The sequence below is a fragment of the Rhinatrema bivittatum genome, chromosome 3 (genome assembly GCF_901001135.1).
Source record: "Rhinatrema bivittatum chromosome 3, aRhiBiv1.1, whole genome shotgun sequence".
NCBI classification, from domain to species: domain Eukaryota; kingdom Metazoa; phylum Chordata; class Amphibia; order Gymnophiona; family Rhinatrematidae; genus Rhinatrema; species Rhinatrema bivittatum.
The window spans coordinates 496850309-496871789 of NC_042617.1; the positions used below are offsets into that span (position 1 = coordinate 496850309).

General features: G+C 40.4%; 1 long non-coding RNA gene and 1 pseudogene across 1 annotated transcript in view; both read left to right on the top strand.

Annotated features, from left to right (window-relative positions):
- The window catches only part of LOC115088134, a 79825-nt gene that overhangs the window by 12939 nt on the left and 45405 nt on the right, over positions 1 to 21481 (top strand). The gene's annotated exons all lie outside the window — the stretch shown is intronic.
- LOC115088934 lies at positions 11844 to 11971 on the top strand (annotated as a pseudogene).

Below are 21481 nucleotides of genomic sequence, written 5' to 3' on the forward strand. Positions count from 1 at the left end.
TCTCTACGGCAGAGACAAGGGCATCCAGGGTCTTTTGTTGGTCCATCATTCGCTGGGCCATTCCTGGGATGGCCTGTCGGGCAGCCTCAGCCAGGATGGCCTGTCGGGCAGCCTCAGCCTCAGTCGGGTAGCCTCAGCCGGGTCAATCTGTCATGCGTTTGCCTGGATGTGGACCCTCGGCCTGTGGGGGAGGTGGTATGGTGAGAGGCAGGCCCCTCGGGGTCCTCTGACGGCGAGGCGATAGAGCAGGAGAAGGCGTGGTTCTTCACCACTGGAGACCCGCGGCCCCCCCTGGGAGGAGCCCGTAGAGGCCCAGGCCGCTTGGACTTAGGTGATTCTTGGAGCAAGAGGAAATTGAAGGCCAGTCCGAATTCTGTAGCCAGGAGCCACTCACTGCCAGTCCGGGTCAAGCCAAAGGGTCATCAGTAGCCGGTCCGAGTCAAAGCCAAGGGTTATCAGAAGCTGGTCCGAGTCAAAGCCAAAGGTCACTGGGAAGGCAATGAAGATCTCCGAAGCACAGAGAAGTCAGCACAGGAAGCAGACTCATTGCCAAGTCAAGGAGGCAGGAAGAGGCAGACTCTTAAGTAGTCCAGCTCCTCTCCCCTCCTCTCCCCAGCTGTAGCGCATATTCTGATGATGGCCCTTTAAGAGGGCTCAGGAGGCGGGGCCTCATGCCTAAGGAGGGGGCTGCCTGGGGCGGAGCCGGAGATGCTGCCGCACGGCCCAAACACACGGGGAGCCGCAGGGGAAGGGCTCCTCTCGCCGAGTGTCACTGCACAGCCCCGGACTCGGGGCCCCACGCGAGAGCGGGGACAGAGGCCCGGCACCGGAACGCCAATGGCGGAAGCGCCGAGATGCCGGCCACGGCCGGGAGGTAATGCACTGCTTGTGATTTAACTACTCTGAACAATTTAGTATCATCTGCACATTTGATTACCTCACTTGTCGTATTTCTTTCCAGGTCATTTATAAATATATTGAAAAGTACGGGTCCCAATACAGATCCCTGAGGCACTCCACTGCCCACTCCCTTCCACTGAGAAAATTGTCCATTTAATCCTACTCTCTATTTCCTGTCTTTTAGCCAGTTTGTAATCCACAAAAGGATATCGCCTCCTATCCTATGACTTTTTAGTTTTCTTAGAAGCCTCTCATGAGGGACTTTGTCAAATGCCTTCTGAAAATCCAAATATACTACATCTACTGGTTCACCTTTAGTCATATGTTTATTAACCCCTTCAAAAAAATGAAGCAGATTTGTTAGGCAAGACATCCCTTGAGTAAATCCATGTTGACTGTGTTCCATTAAACCATGTCTTTCTATATGTTCTATGATTTTGATCTGTAGAATAGTTTCCACTATTTTTCCTGGGACTGAAGTCAGGCTTACTGGTCTATAGTTTCCAGGATCGCCCCTGGAGCCTTTTTTAAATATTGGGGTTATATTGGCAACTCTCCAGTCTTCAGGTACAATAGATGATTTTAATGACAGATTACACATTTTAACTAATAGATCAGAAATTTCATTTTTTAGTTCCTTCAGTACCCTAGGATGCATACCATCCGGTCCAGGCGATTTGCTACTCTTTAGTTTGTCAATCTGGCCTACTACATCTTCCAGGTTCACCGTGATTTGGTTCAGATCATCTGACTCATCACCCCTGAAAACCATCTCCAGAACTGGTATCTCCCCAACATCCTCATTAGTAAACACAGAAGCAAAGAATTAATTTAGTCTTTCTGCAATGGCCTTATCTTTCCGAAGAGCCCCTTTAACCCCTCCGTCATCTAACGGTCCAACTGACTCCCTCACATGTTTCTTGCTTTGGATATATTTTAAAAAGTTTTTATTATGAGTTTTTGCCTCTACAACCAACTTCAGTTCAAATTCTCTCTTCGCCTGTCTTATCAAAGTTTTACACTTAACTTCACAATGCTTATGCTTTATCCTATTTTTCTTCAGATGGATCCTTTTTCCAATTTTTGAAGGATTTTTTTTGGCTAAAATAGCCTCTTTCACCTCACCTTTTAACCATGCCAGTAATCGTTTTGCCTTCCTTCCACCTTTCTTAATGCGTGGAATACACCTGGACTGCACGTCTAGGATTGTATTTTTAAACAATGTCCATGCCTGTTGAACACTTTTAACCTTTGCAGCGGCACCTTTCAGTTTTTTTCTAACTATTTTCCTCATTTTATCAAAGTTTCCCTTTTAAAAATTTAGTGTTCGAGCTGTAGATTTACTTATGGTCCCCCTTCCAGTTATTAATTTAAATTTGATCATGTTATGATCATTATTGCCAAGTGGCCCCACCACCGTTACCTCTGTCACCAAATCCTGCGTTCCACTAAGAATTAAATCTAAAATAGCTCCTTCTCTTGTTGGTTCCTGAACCAATTGCTCCATGAAGCAGTCATTTATTACATCCAGGAACTTTATGTCTCTAGCAAGTCCTGATGTTACATTTATCCAGTCAATATTGGGGTAATTAAAATCTACTTGAGACAATCATGTTGTATTAATAAAGTTTTTATGATTTTTGTGAAAGTGAATTCATAAATCAATTTATCTTAATATGTTGGACCATCATACTACCTGCGGTTTGCAAGCGTATACTTGCAAATTTTACCGCTATGGGTTTTATTTAATCATCGGTCCATAACCTTTTTTTTATATATTTTCTAGAGCTTTGCGATTTTTTTACTTCTTGTTTGAACAAACGCCGGTAAGAGGAAATGGGGGCAAGGTCGGAGAATAAGTAAATTGGACCTTAAACAAAATTTGGGAAGCTATGTGGAACTAATAGATATACTCCACCAGACAAGCATTAACTCTAGAGCATTTCACATTGTGAACTGCCCAGTGCAGTCCCTGAAGCAGCAGCCTGTGAAACGTGGTCACGTCGGACTTGCATTTCTAAACTCCGGACTTCTGAAGCACGACAGCGCCATCAAAGGAAAGTATCTTCTCCACATTTTTATGAAAAAAACAAGAAGTAAAAAATCGCAAAGCTCTAGAAAATATATTAAAAAAAAGGTTATGGACCGATGATTAAATAAAACCCGTAGTGGTAAAATTTGCAAGTATACACTTGCAAACCGCGGGTAGTATGATGGTCCAACATATTAAGATAAATTGATTTATAAATTCACTTTCACAAAAGTCATAAAAACCTGATTAATACAACGTGATTGTCTCAAGTATATTATTATATTCGTTGTATACTGGACTAATTGATACGGATATATTGTGGTAATTAAAATCTCCCATTATTATTGCACTGCCAAACTGGTTAGCTTCCCTGGATTCTCTTAGCATTTCATCATCTGTCTGACCATTTTGTCCAGGTGGACGGTAGTATACTCCTATCACTATACTCTTACCCAACACACATGGGATTTCTACCCATATAGATTCTACTGAGCATTTAGTCTCTTGTATGATCTTTATCCTGTTGGACTCTATACCCTCCCAGACATAAAGTGCCACACCCCCATCAAGTTGATCCTCCCTATCATTGCAATATATTTGGACCCTGATATAGTACTGTCCCATTGGTTATCCTCCTTCCACCAGGTTTCTGTGATGCCAATTATGTCAATCTCATCATTTACTGCTATACACTCTAATTCTCCCATCTTACTTCTTAGACTTCTGGCATTGGCATACAGACATTTCAAAGTGTGTTTTTTCTTTGTATTAACAACCTGCTTTTCAGTTCTTAGAGATAATTTGGAAATCTTTAGCTCAGGTGATTTTTTACATATAGGCACATGGACTATGTTTGCTTTTATTGGAACCTCTCTGTTGGGATGCCCTAACTCTCCTGTTCCATTAGTATCCTTCAAGGATACATTTCTCCGAACCATGCACTGCTGAGTGACTGTCGGCTTTTCCCCTTGTTCTAGTTTAAAAGCTGCTCTATCTCCTTTTTAAAAGTTAGTGCCAGCAGCTTGGTTCCACTCTGGTTAAGGTGGTACACTCCTTTTAGTTACGGAAACCAAAGGTTCCCTAAACATGGTTTTACATCAAGTAACGTGGACAATCTCCTATCTTCTATGTTTATAAGCCATCAAGATCTGGGAGTGGACAATAATTCACATTTCAATTCTGAGACCAGCAAGTGCCATTTTGCCATGCCAGTAGAGCAATAAGAACATAAGGAATTACCATACTGGATCAGACCAAGGATCCATCAAGTCCCGCAACCTGTTTCTAACAGTGGCCAATCAAGGCTACAACTACCTAGCAAATACCTAAACACTAAGTGGATCCCATGCTACTGATGCCAGTAGATTTTCAAACAAGCGGACATGCATCAATGTGTGCGCGGTTCCCAGTGCGTGCACACGGACGCAGCAAATTTATAACATGCACGTATCGCTGTATGCATATTATAAAATATGATTCCTGTGTGCACATGCGTGCTGGATTTTAATATTCGCGTGTGCAAGTGTGGGCGGGTGGCCTCTCGTGCTCACAAGGAGGGTATTTCAAAAAACAACGCGTGACAATGCAAATAGGCCTTTCCCAGTTCCCTCCCAGTCCATTCCAATTAAGGAGCGGACTGGGAGGGAACTTCCCTAATCCCCTAACTACCCTTCCTACCTTTTCCCCTCTCCTCCCAGAACCTTAAACCCACCCTAACTCCTTTACATTTTTTTTATTTTACAACTTACAACTTACCTACTCTAAGGAGCAGAAGTAAGTCATGCGCCTGCCAGGTGCCGGCATGCACTTCTCCGGGACAGCGCACAATGACTATGTCCTGGCCGATCCCCACCAGGCGCCCACCCAGACCCTGCACCCAGCCCGCCCCTTTTGAATGACCCGACACTTCTGTGCGTACAGAGAGATATACACGTGGCCTGGCTGTTTCTAAAATGCACTCGGCATGCGCAGGGCACAGCCACGCACGTATATCCTGGTATTTGCATGTGCCGGGCTTTGAAAATTCAAAGTTAATGGACTTCTCCAAGAACTTATCCAAACCTTTTAAAAGCCCAGCTACACTAACTGCACTAACTACATCCTCTGGCAACAAATTACAGAGCTTAACTATGCATTAAGTGAAAAATAATTTTCTGTAATTAGTTTTAAATGTGCTACTTGCTAACTTTATGGAGTTCACCCTATTCCTTCTATTATCTGAAAGAGTAAATAGCCGATTCACATTTACCTGTTCTAGACCTCTCATGATTTTAAAGACCTCAGCCATCTCTTCTTCATGCTGAACAGCCCTAACCTCTTTAGCCTTTCCTCATAGGGGAGCTGTTCCATCCCCTTTATCATTTTGGTCACCCTTTTCTGTACCTTTTCTAATTCTATTATATCTTTTTGAGATGCAGTGACTAGAATTGTAAAAAGTACTCAAGGTGCGGTCACACCATGGAGCGATACAGAGGCATTATGACATTTTTTGTTGTATTCACTATTCCCTTCCTAATAATTGCTAACATTCTGTTTGCTTTGTTGACTGCTGTAGCACACTGAACTGACAATTTCAATGTATCCACTATGATGCCTAGATCTTTTTCCTAGGTGGTAGCTCCTAATATGGAACCTAACATTCTGTCACTACAGCATAGGTTATTTTTCCCTATATGCAACATCTTGTACTTATCCACATTAAATTTCATCTGCCATTTGGATGCCCAATTTTCCAGTTTCATAAGGTCCTTCTGCAATTTATCACAATCTGCTTGTGATTTATCATCTGCACATGTGATTTCCTCATTCGTCATATTCCTTTCCAGATCATTTATAAATATATTGAAAAGCACGAGTTCTAGTACAGATCCTTGAGGCACTCCACTGTATACCCTTTTTCACTGAGAAAATTGTCCATTTAATCCTACTCTCTGTTATCTGTCTTTTAACCAGTTTGTAATCCAAGAAGGGACATCGCTACCTACCCTATGACTTTTTACTTTTCTTAGAAGCCTCTCTTGAAGAACTTTGTCAAATGCCTTCTAATAGATTGCATTGACTGGTTCACCTTTATCCACATGTTTATTAACCCCTTCAAAAAAGTGAAGCAGATTTGTGAGGCAAGACTTGCCTTGGGTAAAGCCAAGCTGACTTAGGGGGTCATTTACTAAACATTTTTCCCATAGACACAGAATGGGAGAAAACCTTTAGTAAATGACCCCCTTAGTTCCATTAAACCGTGTCTTTCTATTTGTTCTGTGATTTTGATCTTTAGAACACTTTCCACTATTTTTCCTGTCACTGAAGTCAAGCTAACTGGTCTGCAGTTTCCTGGATCGCCCCTGGAGCCCTTTTTAAATATTTGGGTTATATTAGCCACCCTCCAGTCTTCAGGTACAATGGATGATTTTAATGATAGGTTACAAATTTTTACTAATAGATCTGAAATTTCATTTTTGAGTTCCTTCTGAACCCAGGGGTGTATACCAACAGGTCCAGGTGATTTACTATTCTTCAGTTTGTCAATCAGGCCTACCACATCTTCTAGGTTCACTGTGATTTGGTTCATTCCATCTGAATCATTACCCATTAAGATCTTCTCCAGAATGGGTATCTCCCCAACATCCTCTTTAGTAAACACCGAAGCAAAGAAATGGTTTAATCTTTCTGCAATGGCCTTATCTTCCCTATGTGCCCCTTTAACCCCTTGATCATCTAACAGTCCAACTGACTCCGTCACAGGCTTTCTGCTTTGGATATATTTTAAAAAGTTTTTACTGTGAGTTTTTGCCTCTATAGCCAACTTCTTTTCAAATTCTGTCTTAGCCTGTCTTATCAATGTCTTTCATTTAACTTGCCAACGCTTATGCTTTATCCTATTTTCTTCTCTTGGATCCTTCTTTCAGTTTTTTAATGAAGATTTTTTGGCTAAAATAACCTCTTTCACCTCCCCTTTTAACCATGCCGGTAATTGTTTTGCCTTCCTTCCACCTTTCTTAATGTGTGGAATACATCTGGACTGTGCTTATAGGATGGTATATTTTTAACAATGTCCACACCTCTTGTACACTTTTTACCTTTGTAGATGTTCCTTTCAGTTTTTTCCCTTTCAAAGTTTCCCTTTTGAAAGTTTAGCACTAGAGACATGAATTTGCTTACTGTCTCTCTTCCCATCATTAATTCAAATTTGATCATATTATGATCTCTATTGCTAAGCGGCCCCACCACCGTTACCTCTCTCATAAAATTCTGAGCTCCACTGAGAAATAGATCTAAAATTGCTCCCTCTCTCTTCAGTTCCTGAACCAATTGCTCCATAAAATTGTCATTTATTCCATCCAGGAACTTTCTCTACCTAGCATGTCCTGATGTTACATTTTCCCAGTCAATATTGGGGTAATTGAAATCCTCACATTATTATTTCACTACCAATTTGATTAGCTTCCCTAATTTCTCTTAGCATTTCACTGTCCATCTCACCATCTTCGCCGGGTGGATGGTAGTATACTCCTGTCACTATAGTCTTCCCTGACACACAAGGGATTTCTACCCATAAAGATTGAATTGTGCATTTAGTCTCATGCAGGATCTTTATACTGATGGTCTCTATGCCATCCCGAACATAAAGCACTACCCCGCCTCCCAGATGCTCCTCTCTGTCATTGCGATATAATTTGTACCTCAGTATAGCACTGTCCCATTGATTATCCTCCTTCCACCATGTCTCTGAGATGCCAATTAAGTCTATGTAATCATTCACTGCTATACATTCTAATTCTCCCATCTTACTTCTTAGACTTTTGGCATTAGCATACAAACATTTCAAAGTGTGTTTTTTGTTTGTATTTTCATTCTGCTTTTTAATTGAAAGGGATAAATTGGAACCTTTTTCTCAGGTGAGTTTTTAATTATAGGCACTTGGACTTCTTTTATTATTAGCGTAACCTCTCTGTTGGGATGCCCTAACTCTAATGCGTCATTAGTATCCTTTGAAGTTACCTCCCTCCGAACCATGTGCTGCTGAACGACTGTCTGCTTTCCCCTTTGTTCAAGTTTAAAAGCTGCTCTATCTGCTTTTTAAAGGTTAGCACAAGCAGCCTGGTTCCACCCTGGTTAAGGTGGAGCCCATCCCTTCGGAAAAGACTCACCCTTTCACTAAAGGTTCCCCAGTTCCTTACAAAACTGAATCCTTGCACCATCGTCTCATCCACACATTGAGATTCTGGAGTTCTGCCTGCCTCTGGGGATCTGCGCAGGGAGCATTTCAGAGAATGCTACCTTGGAGGTTCTCAATTTTAGATTTCTACCTAAGAGCCTAAATTTGGCTTCCAGAACCACCCTCTCATATTTTCCTATGTCGTTGGTGCCCACATGTACCACGACAGCCGGCTCCTCCCCAGCACTGTCTAAAATCCTGTCTAGGTGACACGTGAGGTCCTCTACCTTCATACCAAGTAGGAATGTTTCCAGGTGATGCTCATGCCCACCAGCCACCCAGCTGTCTACATTCCTAATAATCGAATCACCAACTATGACGGCTGACTTAAGCCTTCTCTCCCGCTGACATGAAATAAATATTAAATTAAAAAAAGAAAAAAGGACCTGAAATGGCCTCTCTCTAGGCTCCCCTCATCCTGCACCTGAACTGGGGCCTCCTTGGCCCTCACGTTCCCTTTCCACGAAAGTCTTTCATGTAGAGCACCAGTTACTCCTGCCCCACCTGCTTCTGCCTGAGAAAGCACTGACCAACACTGAAACCAGTGTCAGTGTTTCATGACCAAAAAGCATATGGCAGTAAAACAAAATGAGAGAGGCCTCATGGCCAGCTGGTGCCATTATGTTGTGCAGCCATACAACAAAATAGCAAAGATCGACCAGTACAACTACAGAACAAGAAGTCAGTGGGGCAGGAGAGACTGGGGATCAAGTCTGCCCCATTAAAGACACTGCAGAAGGGGCAATGGTGGTTCGGAATAAAATGGGATTATCGGGATAAGATAAGATGGGACAATTATAAATAATATTAATTATACATTTATAGCCAGATTTAGCTTATAAACTAATTATGCTTAACAAATAGCTGAAGCCACAGATTAACCTTTGTAAAATATTTAGCCATGTCATGAAACAAGCCAAAGAAGTGGTACATGCAAATATTTGCCAACTAATGTATGTTTATACATTAAATAGTATACAAGTGGGCTGTGCATGGCATAAAAGAATATTGCAGCATCTTATGTGAAGCCTATATAATTTCCCCATCTTTATATGCAATATCTAGTAGAGTTTGACTTTTTACTTACAATTTAAAAAAAACAATCAAAAATTTGAATGAGACTGATGATTAGAAAAATATAACATAGCACAAAAGCAGGTGAAAAAGACATTTTGAGAAAAGTTTCAATGTTTTAACTTTCCAGTTTGCTATGTTCTCCTCTTCATTTCATATCATGGTAATTTGCTGTTATTTAAGTTATTGAAACATCTCCAATTTTTAGGTTCATTTTTATTGTAGTATACATTAAGTAGGACAAACTGGTGTATAGAAAAAGGAACAAGGACATATGAACATTGGACTGTGAATTATTTACACAGTGCCGGATTTTAAAAGGCCTGTGCGCGTAAATCCGGCTGGATTTACGAGTGCAGGGCACTCGCACGCCGGTGCGCCTATTTTGCATAGGCCACCGGTGCACGCATAGCCCCGAGACGCGCGTAAGTCCCGGGGCTTTGTAAAAGGAGCGGAAGGTGGCATGTCCGGGGGCGTGTCTGGGGGTCAGGGGGCGGTTCGGGGTGGGACTGGGGCCGTGGCGCGGGCCCGGGGGCGTGGTCGAGGCCTCCGGACCAGCCCCCGGGTCGGGTGATGGCGCGCCAGCAGCCCGCTGGCATGTTACATCTGACTGAGAGGAGACGAACATTGTTCGTGCAGATACGAGTTATGAATATGCATTGTTGATTTTATTCGGACCATCACCTGAACACTGTTCTTTGATTATTCAGCCCCTGAGGCATGCCCTGATTTACGCCTGCTTTCGGCAGGCGTAAATCTGCCAATAAAGGTAGGGGGATAGATAGGGCCGGAGGGGTCGGTTAGGTAGGGGAAGGGAGGGGAAGGTGAGGGGAGGTGGAGGGAACAGGCAGCGCGCGCCGGGTTTGGCGAGCGCAAGTTGCACAAATGTACACCCTCTTGCACGCGCCGACCCTGGATTTTATAAGATACGCGCGGCTACGCGCGTATCTTATAAAATCCAGCGTACTTTTGTTCGCGCTCGCGTAAATTTATAAAATCTACCCCACAATGTATAAATATTTGTCAGAAAATATCTATTTTTGAAAGAACAACTTTGATGCTTTCCTTGTAACATAAGTAGAGGCTATTCCCTGTAGCCCAAATTTTCAAAAGGCCGCGCGTGCAAAAAACTTGAAATATGCGCATTTTAGAAACGGACCGACCACACACGTATCTCCTGGTATGGGCAGAAGTGCCAGGCCATCAAAAACGGGCAGGCAGGCGTGGGGTCTGGGTGGGCTAGGGGACAGGGCAGGGGCTGGCTAGGACAGCACCTTTTTGCTCTGTCCTGGTGACTCTCATGCCAGTAGCCGGCCGGTGTGCGCAACTTACTTCAACTCCTAAGATGAAGTAAGTTGAAAAACAAAAACAAATTAGGCTAGATAGGCAGGGGTTAAGTATCGGAGAGGAGAGGAGAGGGGAAAAGGTAGGAAGGGTAGTTTGGGGTATAGGAAAGTTCCCTTCCAGTCCGATCCTTAATTGGAGCGAACTGGGAAAGGCCTACTCATGTCGCCGCATGTTCTTTTTAAAAATCCTCCCCGTTGCATGTGCCACCTGCCAGCACACACGCATGTGGATATTAAAATCTGGCATGCATGTGCACGCGGGAATCATATTTTATAAAGTGTGCAGAGATGATCACATGTTATAAAATTGCCACGTCCATGTGTGTGCATTGGGAACTGCATGCACATGGATGCACACGTGCTTGTTTGAAAATCTACCCTTAAGTCTATTTGATTAATAACAGTTTATGGACTTCTCCTGCAAGAACTTGTCCAAACTTTTTTTAAACCCGGTTACATTAACTTCCTTAAACACATTTTCCGGTAATGAATTCCAGAGCTTAACTGTGCTGAGTGAAAAAAAAATATCTAATTTGTTTTGATTGCGCTACTTACTAACTTCATGGAGTGTACCCCTAATCTTTGTGGGGGTCAAATTCAATAGGCTGGGTAGTGTATAAACTACCCGACTGAAGTTAACTAGTTAGCTTATCCCATATATTCAGTGGGATAAGCATAGAGTTATCTGACTAAATGTAGCAGGATACATTTAACTCAAACGAGCAAGTGTTTGAATAATATATGGTTATTCCTAAAATTATCTGGCCTTGTGAGGCCAAATAACCTGCCACTTAACTGGACATCTTCAAAAGATATCTGGATTAGTAGTGATCCTTAGAAAAAAGGAAAAAATATAATTGTGCGTCTCTCAGGCAGATGTGACATCCCCACCCACGTTAGTCAGAATTCCTCCAAACCTCTAAAATTAAAAAATAAATCATATTTTGGAGCTGGACGTGCCTGGCCCTGCTGTGATACCAAGGAGATAAGGGAGCCACGATTAAGAAACTGGATGGGTGGAAAGGTAGTGGATTGGGGGGGGGCTTGTTTGGGGAGGCCAAGAAGCCCAAATTGATTGCATGTTTAGTGTGGGGGAGGGGCTAGAGTGCTGGCCTCAGCCAGCTCCAATGTATTTTTATTTTTTTATTTCAGGAGTTGGGGGGTTCTTGCTAGCGGAGTGAGGGGTTTTTACTTTTATGTGGAGGGTCACATCAGCCCAGAAGGCCCTCAATTGTGTTTATTTTTTACGATCGCCACTTAACCAGATATGTTTTGAATCTTTGTACAGTAGCAGTATTATAGCCAATGAGGCAAAACAGAGGCATGATTAATGCTAGTTAAGATATCCAGTTAACTGGATATCGGGTTATACAAGACAGATAACTTTAGGCCTGCTCTGAAACAGGTCTACATTATCTGGCTAACTTACCCCTAGATTCATCAAAATGTGATAATGCATGTATAACAAAAAGGGGGGGTATTTAGAATTACTGCATGGGGCAGTAACATAGCACTTTGCAATTTAGAAATGTGCATTGTTAACCTCTATCAGTTCAAGCTTCGTTTTCGGGCCCCTATGGGAAATATTGTTTTTATAGTATTTTTTTTTCTTGGGTCCCGATTTTCGTGTTAGTGTGTGCTAACATCACGAACTATGAATTTTTCTGAAATTTCGGAAAAATTCCATTCATTTTTCAGTGCCCATGAACCATTACGAATTAGACACCACCACAACCCTTTGATTATTCACCACCACAACCCTTTGATTATTCACCACCACAACCCTAAACCACCACCAACGCATCACTCGAGGTGATGCGTTGGTGGTGGTTTAGGGTTTAGGGGCCAATTTATCATGCAGAGTGAGACGTACAAACAGCACAGTACACCTTGGTGAAGATTTGATTTCTTTTGGAGTAAGGAGAGTCTCACAAAGATGAAATTTCTACTATGTTCTCTCTCCACTATGATGCCCAGATCCTTTCCCTGGATGGTAACTCCTAATATGGAGTTACCCCCATATGCATCACCTTGCACTTTTCCACATAAAATTTTATCTGATATTTGAATGCTCATTCTTCCAGTCTCACAAGAACCTCCTGTAATTTTTCACAATCTGCTTATGATTTAACAACTCGGAATAATTTTGTGTCATCTGCAAATTATATTAACTCACTTGTCATTCACTTTTCAGATTGTTTATAAATGTATTAAAAAGCAGAAATTCTAGTACAGATCCCTTAGGTACACCACTGTTTACCCTTCTCCACTGAGAAAACTATTTAGTCCTACTCCCTGTTTCCTAACTTTTAACCAGTTTGCAATCCATAATAGGACATTATCTCCTATCCAGTGACCTCTTAATTTTCTCAGGTGTCCATTATGGGGCACCTTGTAAAACTCTTTCTGAAAATCCAAATACACTATAACACTGGGTCACTATTACCCACATGTTTATTAACCCTTTAAAAAAATGAAGTAGATTGGTGAAGCAAGGTTTCCTTTGTGTAAATCTATGCTGGCTATCTCACATTAAACCTTGTTTTTCTATATGTTCTGTGATTTTGTTCTTTAGAATAGTTTCTACAATTTTTCCCAGCACTGAAGTCAGACTGAACAATCTATAGTTTCCTGGTCACCCCTGGAGCCCTTTTTAAAGATTGGGGTTACTTTAGCAACCCTCCAGTCTTTGGGTACTGATAGATTACAAATGAATCTTAACAGAACAAAAATTTCTTGTTTGAGCTCTTTCAGAACTCTGCGGTATATACCATCTGGTCCGGACAATTTGTCAAGCTGCCTTATTACATCTTTCAGCTTTACCGTGGTTTGTTTCAATTTTTCTGAATCTTCACCATTGAATACAGTTTCCAGTATGGGTATCTCCCCAACATCCTATTCAATAAACATAGAAGCAATTAATTTATTTAGTCTTTTTGCAATGGCTTTACCTTCCCCAAATGCACCTTTAACTCATCGATCATCTGACCCCATAACAGACTTTCTGCTTTGGATATATTTTTAAAAAATGTTATTATGAGGTTTTGCTTCTATGGCCAGCTTCTTTTCAAATTCTCTTTTAGCCTGCTTAATCAGTATTGCACATCTAACTTGCCAATGATTATGCATTTTACTATTTTCTTCAGATGGATCCTATTTTCAATTTTTGAAAGAAGTTCTTTGGCTAAAATAACCTATTTTGCTTCACCTTTTAAACATGCCAGCAATCGTTTGGCCTTCCTTATGTTAATGTGTGGAATACATCTGGACTGATCTTCCAATATGGTATTTGTCAACAAAGATCACACTTTTTGTAAATTTTTAACCTCTGTAACTGCACGTTTCAAGTTTTTTCTAACCATTTTCCTCATTTTATCAAAGGCTCCCTTTTGAAAATGTAATGTTAGAACTATAGATTACTAGACTAATTATGTTAAATTTGATCACACTGAGATCACTGTTGCTGTGTGGTCCCACCACCATTACCTCTTGTATCAAATCCTGTGTTCCACTAAGAATTAGGTCTAAATTGTAAATGTAAATATTTAGTAACCTACCAGAAATTCTAGACACAGGGAATTCCTACTGCCCTTAGTAATGATTAGTAGGGTAATAATGTTTGACTGTTTAATAAGTTAGCTGGCTTCTTCAAGCATTTGTCTTTAATATAATGCACAGCAACACAAGCTTTAACACTGGAAATAGTTACACATTTTTCCTGTGCGTTGTGCCTGTGTTAGCTGTGTGTTACTGGCCAAAAACCTTTTTAGCACAAATTGTGGTTTAGGAAGGGAGAGGGGGGGAGAGAGAGAGAGCCTCTGTGGAGGCTCACTTATAACTGAACTTTTTATACCACTATAAGAGGGGGCATTATTAACTTGGAGTGAGGTTTCGGGGGGTGAGTTGGGTTTTGGGGGGCAGTTTTACATGACCAGACATACATACAAACAGCACAGTTACCATCAGTGAAGATTTATACCATGTTCCTTCTACCTTGCTTGATGCACTCACTACCTAAATTCAATCAAGCTAAGTAGAGAGAACATGGAACAAATCCACTCTTCTTTCACATTTCATCACTCCAAATCATATTAAATCTTCACTGATGGTAACTATGTTATTCTTAGGTATGACTGTGCACGTAAAACTGCCCCCCAAAACCAAACTCGCCCCACAAACCTCACCCCAATTTACTAGTGCCCTCTCTTATAGTGGTATAAATAGTTAACTTTTTTGTGAGCCTCATTAGAGGCTCTCTCTCTCTTTTGCCAGCAGCCCAAAACATAATGCAATGTGAAAATAACAGAGGTGCAATAAATTTAACACATGTTGCAGTAAAATACCTACATGATGTGGTACCAGGAAAATTAGCCTAACCATGCCCCTTTTTTTTATCATGGTAAGAATCTAGGCCTAAATTAGCCAGATAACTTTAGACCTGCTTTAAAGGAAGTCTAAAGTATCTGGCCTGGTGTGGTTTGATAACTTGCTACTTAATTGAATATCTTCAAATATATCCAAATAATAGCTTAGTAAAACCTTTAAAAAGAAAAAAATACCTTTGAGGGCAAGCAGCCCAATTCAAAGAGCCCTCCTCAGTAGGTTTACATTGGCCCTGCTGTCCCTAGAAATACCAACCCCTCAAAAAAACCTCCATAAAAGACTGTAATTTTCGGGGGGGGAGGGGGTGCTAGTTGCAGATTATTCCTGCTCCCTCCTTTCCCATTTTGTGACTTTTACATACAAGCCTCCCTGCCACCCCCCCCCCCTTCCCACCCACACTCAAAATACCCTACTACCCAACTACCCCAGAACACAAGAAACACTGCCAGGAGTGAAGTAACCTCTCATTTGTTGCGGGCGCTTCCAGTGCTGTTTTAATAAGACAAGTGCTGGAAGAGTAAGCTACAGTGATTTGATACTCTTATGTTTTTCAGTTTGATCTATTACATCCTTCAATGTCAAAGTTATTTGTTTTAGTTGCTCAGAATCTCCACCATAAGAACATAAGATTTGCCATGCTGGGTCCATCAAACCCAGTATCCTGTTTTCAACAGTAGCCAATTCAGATCACAAGTATCTGGCAGGATACCAAAAGGCTGATAGATTCCATGCTGCTATTCCCAGGGTTAAGCGATGGATTTCCCCAAGTCACCTTAATAATGGTTTATGGACTTTTCTTCCAGGAACGTATTTATTTATTAAAAATATTTATATTACGCCAATACCAGAAATTTTGTGCTAAGTGGATTATATAGTAGTAAAACATTCAAAACAATTAAAACAATTTTAATATTACTTACCAACCACAAAAATAAAAAATAAAAGTAACATAAGAAACTTCTAAACTGTGTTCATCAGGAGCCTATTACCCTTATGAATTTGGGAAAGCTAATTTAAATAAAAGAGCTTTCAACTACTTACGAAAGTTGACTAACTCTTCTATTGCTCATAGAGGTTCAGGTAGAGCATTCCATAGTGATGGACCCTTGACATGGAAAGCACAATTCCGTGTTTCCACAAGCCAAGAGGTCCTAAGGGAGGGGACCTCAAGTAGAAACGCAGTTGTCTGGGGGGCTCATAAGACTTCAACAAGTTACTAAGATAAAATGGACCACCATATTTCATAACTTTGAAAATTAAAAGCAGAGATTTAAAATGTAGTCATTGTTTAACAGGTAGCCAATGAAGACTGCATAACAGGGGGCACATGGTTCCATTGATGCACTCCCCCAAAAAAATCAGACAGGCAGCAGAGTTTTGTTGGACCTGTAAAGCCTTGATGGAGGAAGCAGGGTGACTAGAGAATAGTGAGTTGCAATAATCAATAATTGTAATTATGAAAGCTTGGGCAATCAAACGAAAATCATTAGGATCTAAAATGCCTTTTAAGTAACTTAAAATAACTCCCTCTGAGTGTCTGGCGGATGTAGGGTATAAACATGAGGAATTTGTCGAAACGTTTTTTATACCCAGGTACACTAGCAGCTTATTGACCATATCCTCTGGCGATAAATTTCAGAGTTTAATAATTCATTGAGTAAAAAAAATATTTTCTCCTATTTCTCCTAAATGAATCACATAGCAAATTCACTGAATGTCCCCTAGTCTTTGTACTTTAAAAATTAAACAACCAATTTGGGTTTACCTGTTCTACTCCACTCATTATTTTATAGACTACTATCATATCTCCCCTCAGCCATGTCTTTACCAAGCTGAAGAATCCTAAACTTCAATTTTGTGGGTTGGAAATATGCCGTTTCCTACATCTTTACATTGCTGGCTGAAAATCATACGGACGGATTTTTAATGGCCCGCACCGTAAAACACAGGGGTTACGCGCGTGGCCGGGCCTTGTGCATGCCGCACACATTTTAAAAGAGGCCTGGCCGCGCGCAAAACCCCTGTTACGCGCACAAGAGCCGGGCCTCGGCAGAGGGGCGGTTCTGGGGTGGGGCGGGGCTAGAGGCGCCTGGTACAGTGGCCATTTGCCACTGTGCCGAGAGATCGTACCCTGCTGGCTCCAGCTCCTTTGCAGGAACAAAAAGTAAATTTAAAAAATGGGGTGGGGGGGGGGGCTTAGGATAGGGATAGGGGAAAGGGAAGAGAGGTTAGGGTATGGGGTAGGGAAGCCCAAAGCTTTCCATTTTGTGAACGATGCCCTTTTATCTTTATCTCCCCATTAACTCATGATAGCAATTGTTTAGTCTTCCTTCACCCTATTTTAATGCATGGAATACATTTTATATTCGCTTCAAAATGGTATTTTTAAACAATGTCTATGCCTCTTGCAAACTTAACCCTTGCAACTGTTCCTTTTTTTTTTTCTAATTTCTTCATTCTATCATAGTCTCCCTTTTTAAAGTTATATGCTACTGTAGTAGTTTTACTTACTTTCCACCCTCCAGTGATTATGCCAGATTTCATTGTATTATGATCCCTATTACTTAGCAGCCGCACCACAGTAACTCCTTGCACTAGATTGTGCATTCCACTGAGGATTAGATCTAAAGTAGCTGACCCTCTCTTCAATTCTAGGACCAGCTGATCCATAAACAGTCATTTATTTCATCTAGAAACTTAACCTCTCTAGCATGTCTTGATGAAGCACTGACCCAATCAGTGCGGACGTAATTGAAATCTCTCATTATTATTATGTTGCCAAATGTATTTCCTATTTAAATTTCAATTAGCATTTCACAATTTGTTTCTTCATTTTGGCCAGCTGACTGATAGTATACATGCACTGCTATCTGACATGGAAATTGCATGCACTGCTATCTGACATGGAAATTGCAATCCTGAAGGATTGCAATTTTTTTTTCCTGCAGTCCTTCTGGATTGCTTATTTTTATCATTCTTGACTCTATACTATCTTTTACATATAATGCTGCCCTTCCATCAGTTCAATCTGCTCAATCATATCAATATAATTTATACCCTGGTATCACAGTGTCACATTGGTTAACCTCCTTCCACCATCTCTGAAATACCTATAATGTCTATATCATGTACAATTGAATACCACAATGCAAATCCTCCGTCATAAATTATTTATGACGAAAATATTTTTTTTTGTGTTTGTGACTACTTATTCACCTTCTGGATTGCAAACTCTGGGAAAACAATTTAAACAACCTTCTCAATGAATTCAAAAATAATATGTGTTCAAGAAAAGATAAGAAAAAATATTTAAGGTGGAGGAACGTTTCATATACTGTTGTCATGAATCCCCACCAGGGGTAATATGACTCTAAATTATAATCATAAACGGACCTCCTCCATCCGATCTTGAACAAAATTCTGAGCTAATTATTAAGCCAGCGGACAAGGGGGGAGGTGTAGTCCTGCAGGACAAAACGACATACGATCAGGCTATGTATCAACACTTAAACAATACAACCTATTACAAGAAATTGTTGAGTGATCCTAGGCAAGCACTAGCTCAGTTATTACAGGATATTGTAGATCATTCGCTGGGGCTTACCGAAAAAGAAAAAAAAATTCTCATTACGGAAAATCCAAGGCTACCTGTAATATACTCATTGCCTAAAATTCATAAAGATCTAAAAAACCCTCCCATACGTCCGATTGTATCACTTAATGATTTGGTGTTAGAGGCTCCAGCAATTTTGTTGGATAAACTTTTACAACCTTATGCAATATCATCAACTTCGTACATTAAAGATACTATTCATTTGCTTCAAAAATTGCAAAATATTTCTTTAGCTGATCACACACAACATATATTGGTAATGATGGATATTAGCGCCTTATATACCAATATCCCTCAATTACAAGCTTTTCAAGTCATTCAACAATGTTTATCACACAGGTTATCGCATCAGAGAATTCCAAATTCTGTGATTTTACAACTCTTGGAGGTTGTATTGTACAATAATTACTTTATGTTCAATGGTCAATTGTTTTCCCAGGTTCATGGTATTCCAATGGGCTCCCCTCTAGCTCCCACCACTGCTAATATATATGTCTCCCCATTTTGAAAATACTGTTATCTACGGGTCCGAATGGTGGCAAGAGATTGTTATATGGGTGCGATATATTGACGATATACTTTTTGTATGGAAGAGTACTGAAGAAAGATTGACAGCTTTTTTTGACTGAATAAACTTACAAGATCCAAATCTTCAGTTCACCAAACAACAGTCAACCCATCAAATTCTGTTTTTGGATGTATTGGTAATTTTGAATAACGGACATTTCAGTACTACTATATATCGTAAACCTACTGATAAAAATAATCTTTTGAAATATCACAGCCATCATCCACCGTCTTTCAAGCGTGGCTTACCTGTCAGTCAGTTTTTTAGACTTAAACGTATCTGTTCTGATTTCAGTGAATTTGAAATACAAGCTCAATTTTTGTGCGAGAGGTTTTTGGAACGTGGATATCCTAAGTCCGTTATACAACGGGCTTATAAACGGGCCAAATATTCTGATAGATCATCATTGCTTACTTATAAGCCAACGAAGCAAGATCCTGCATTAGTTTGCGTATTGAATCAATCTGTTGCTACTTCAGTTATTGCGTCTTCAATCCGCCAACACTGGCCAGTGTTGGCGTTACACGAAACCTTCAAAGAACCTCCTTCAATTGTCACCACGCGAGGCTCCAATATTCGTGATAAGCTTATTCATGCTGTCACAGACCATCGATTTGATAAGCCTAGTGGCAGCCATAAACAGTGCGGACATTGTTCTCACTGTCAAAACAGTATTGAAGGTGCAATATGGACTGAACCCCTTTCTGGGAATAAAGTTGTTCGGAAATCTCATACCACTTGTGATTCAGAATTCGTTGTATACGTTATCATGTGTACCTGTCCAAAGATATACATTGGAAGAACTACTAGAAAAATCAGGATACGCCTAAATGAACACAAGTCAAAATTGAATACAGAGACACTGACAGCTCCTATCGTTCTGCATTGCGTTCAACAGAGCCACGCTTTTACTGATTTGAAATGGACCATTCTTGATCAGGTGCTGATTTCCCCCCGCGGGGGTGATCGGATCAGGCTTTTGAATAAACGGGAGGCCTTTTGGATTTTTACATTAAAATCGCAAGCCCCGCAAGGCATGAATGAATTGCTCGATTGGAATTCTATATTGTAATTCATGGCGTTTAAGTACACCTAGCGAGCTAGCATTGAAAGCAGTGTGTTTGTTTTTCATTGGCTGTTTTAGATCTGTACGTTGTTACATCACAACTTAACACGGATTGGTTACGTGGCTATCATTTCGCCAAGTTTAAAAAGGCTAATCTGTTGAACTTCAGCGTTGTTAAACCCGGATAGAGTTCATTGAGATCTATGCGTGAGACCTGTGCAGGCAACTATTCAACATTTGCTGACTAAACGTGGAAGGAGGTTGAAACCCCTGATGAAAGGTCCTTGGACGGACCTGAAACGCGGCTGAGTCGGTGACCTATCATGGATATCAGATGTCGGGATGTTGAAAGAGCTTATGTGTTAAGCCTAGTGAAAATTTCTTATGCCTTTGGGGTTGATCATAATTATCAACATGATTAATATCATCTATTAATACCCTCGCCGGGATTCATCATCATTTTGCCGGGACATTTACAATTGTTGCTTTAGAGTCGTTGGAGGAAAGTTTTTTCCACCTTAGTAACAGTGAAAAATATTTTGAATATATACACTTCAAATGTTAACACTTGGTGTTCATCACATTTAGAAATAACATCGGATGGAGGAGGTCCGTTTATGATTATAATTTAGAGTCATATTACCCCTGGTGGGGATTCATGACAACAATATATGAAACGTTCCTTCCTCCACCTTAAATATTTTTTCTTATCTTTTCTTGAACACATATTATTTTTGAATTCATTGAGAAGGTTGTTTAAATTGTTTACCTAGAGTTTGGGATCCAGAAGGTGAATAAGTAGTCAAACACACAAAAAAAACTTTTTTCATAAATAATTTATGACGGAGGATTTGCATTGTGGTATTCAATTGATCTTTAGGAATTCCTCCAAAGCAATTTGGTGCTCCTTGAGAATTTTATATCATGTACAATGCCATAGATTCTAATTTATCAATCTTAGGGTATGAAATTCAAAAGCATTTACACACTTAAAATTGGGTTTTACATGTAGAAATACACTTTACCCTTGTTAGTGGGCTTTTGAAATTTTCTACAATATATGTCATTTAATTGTCATTTGTCAATAGGTTTAACATGCATTAAATGTACTTAACACGGGTAAATGGCTTTTGAAAATTGCAACAATAATATGTTAGATGTACATGCATAACTCCTTTGAAAATTCACTTGTAACTGTTCCGACTTATGGAATTCATGTATAGACATTTTTTTAAATTTTTTATTTATTCATTATTCAATTTTACAATCAAGAAAAATATCACT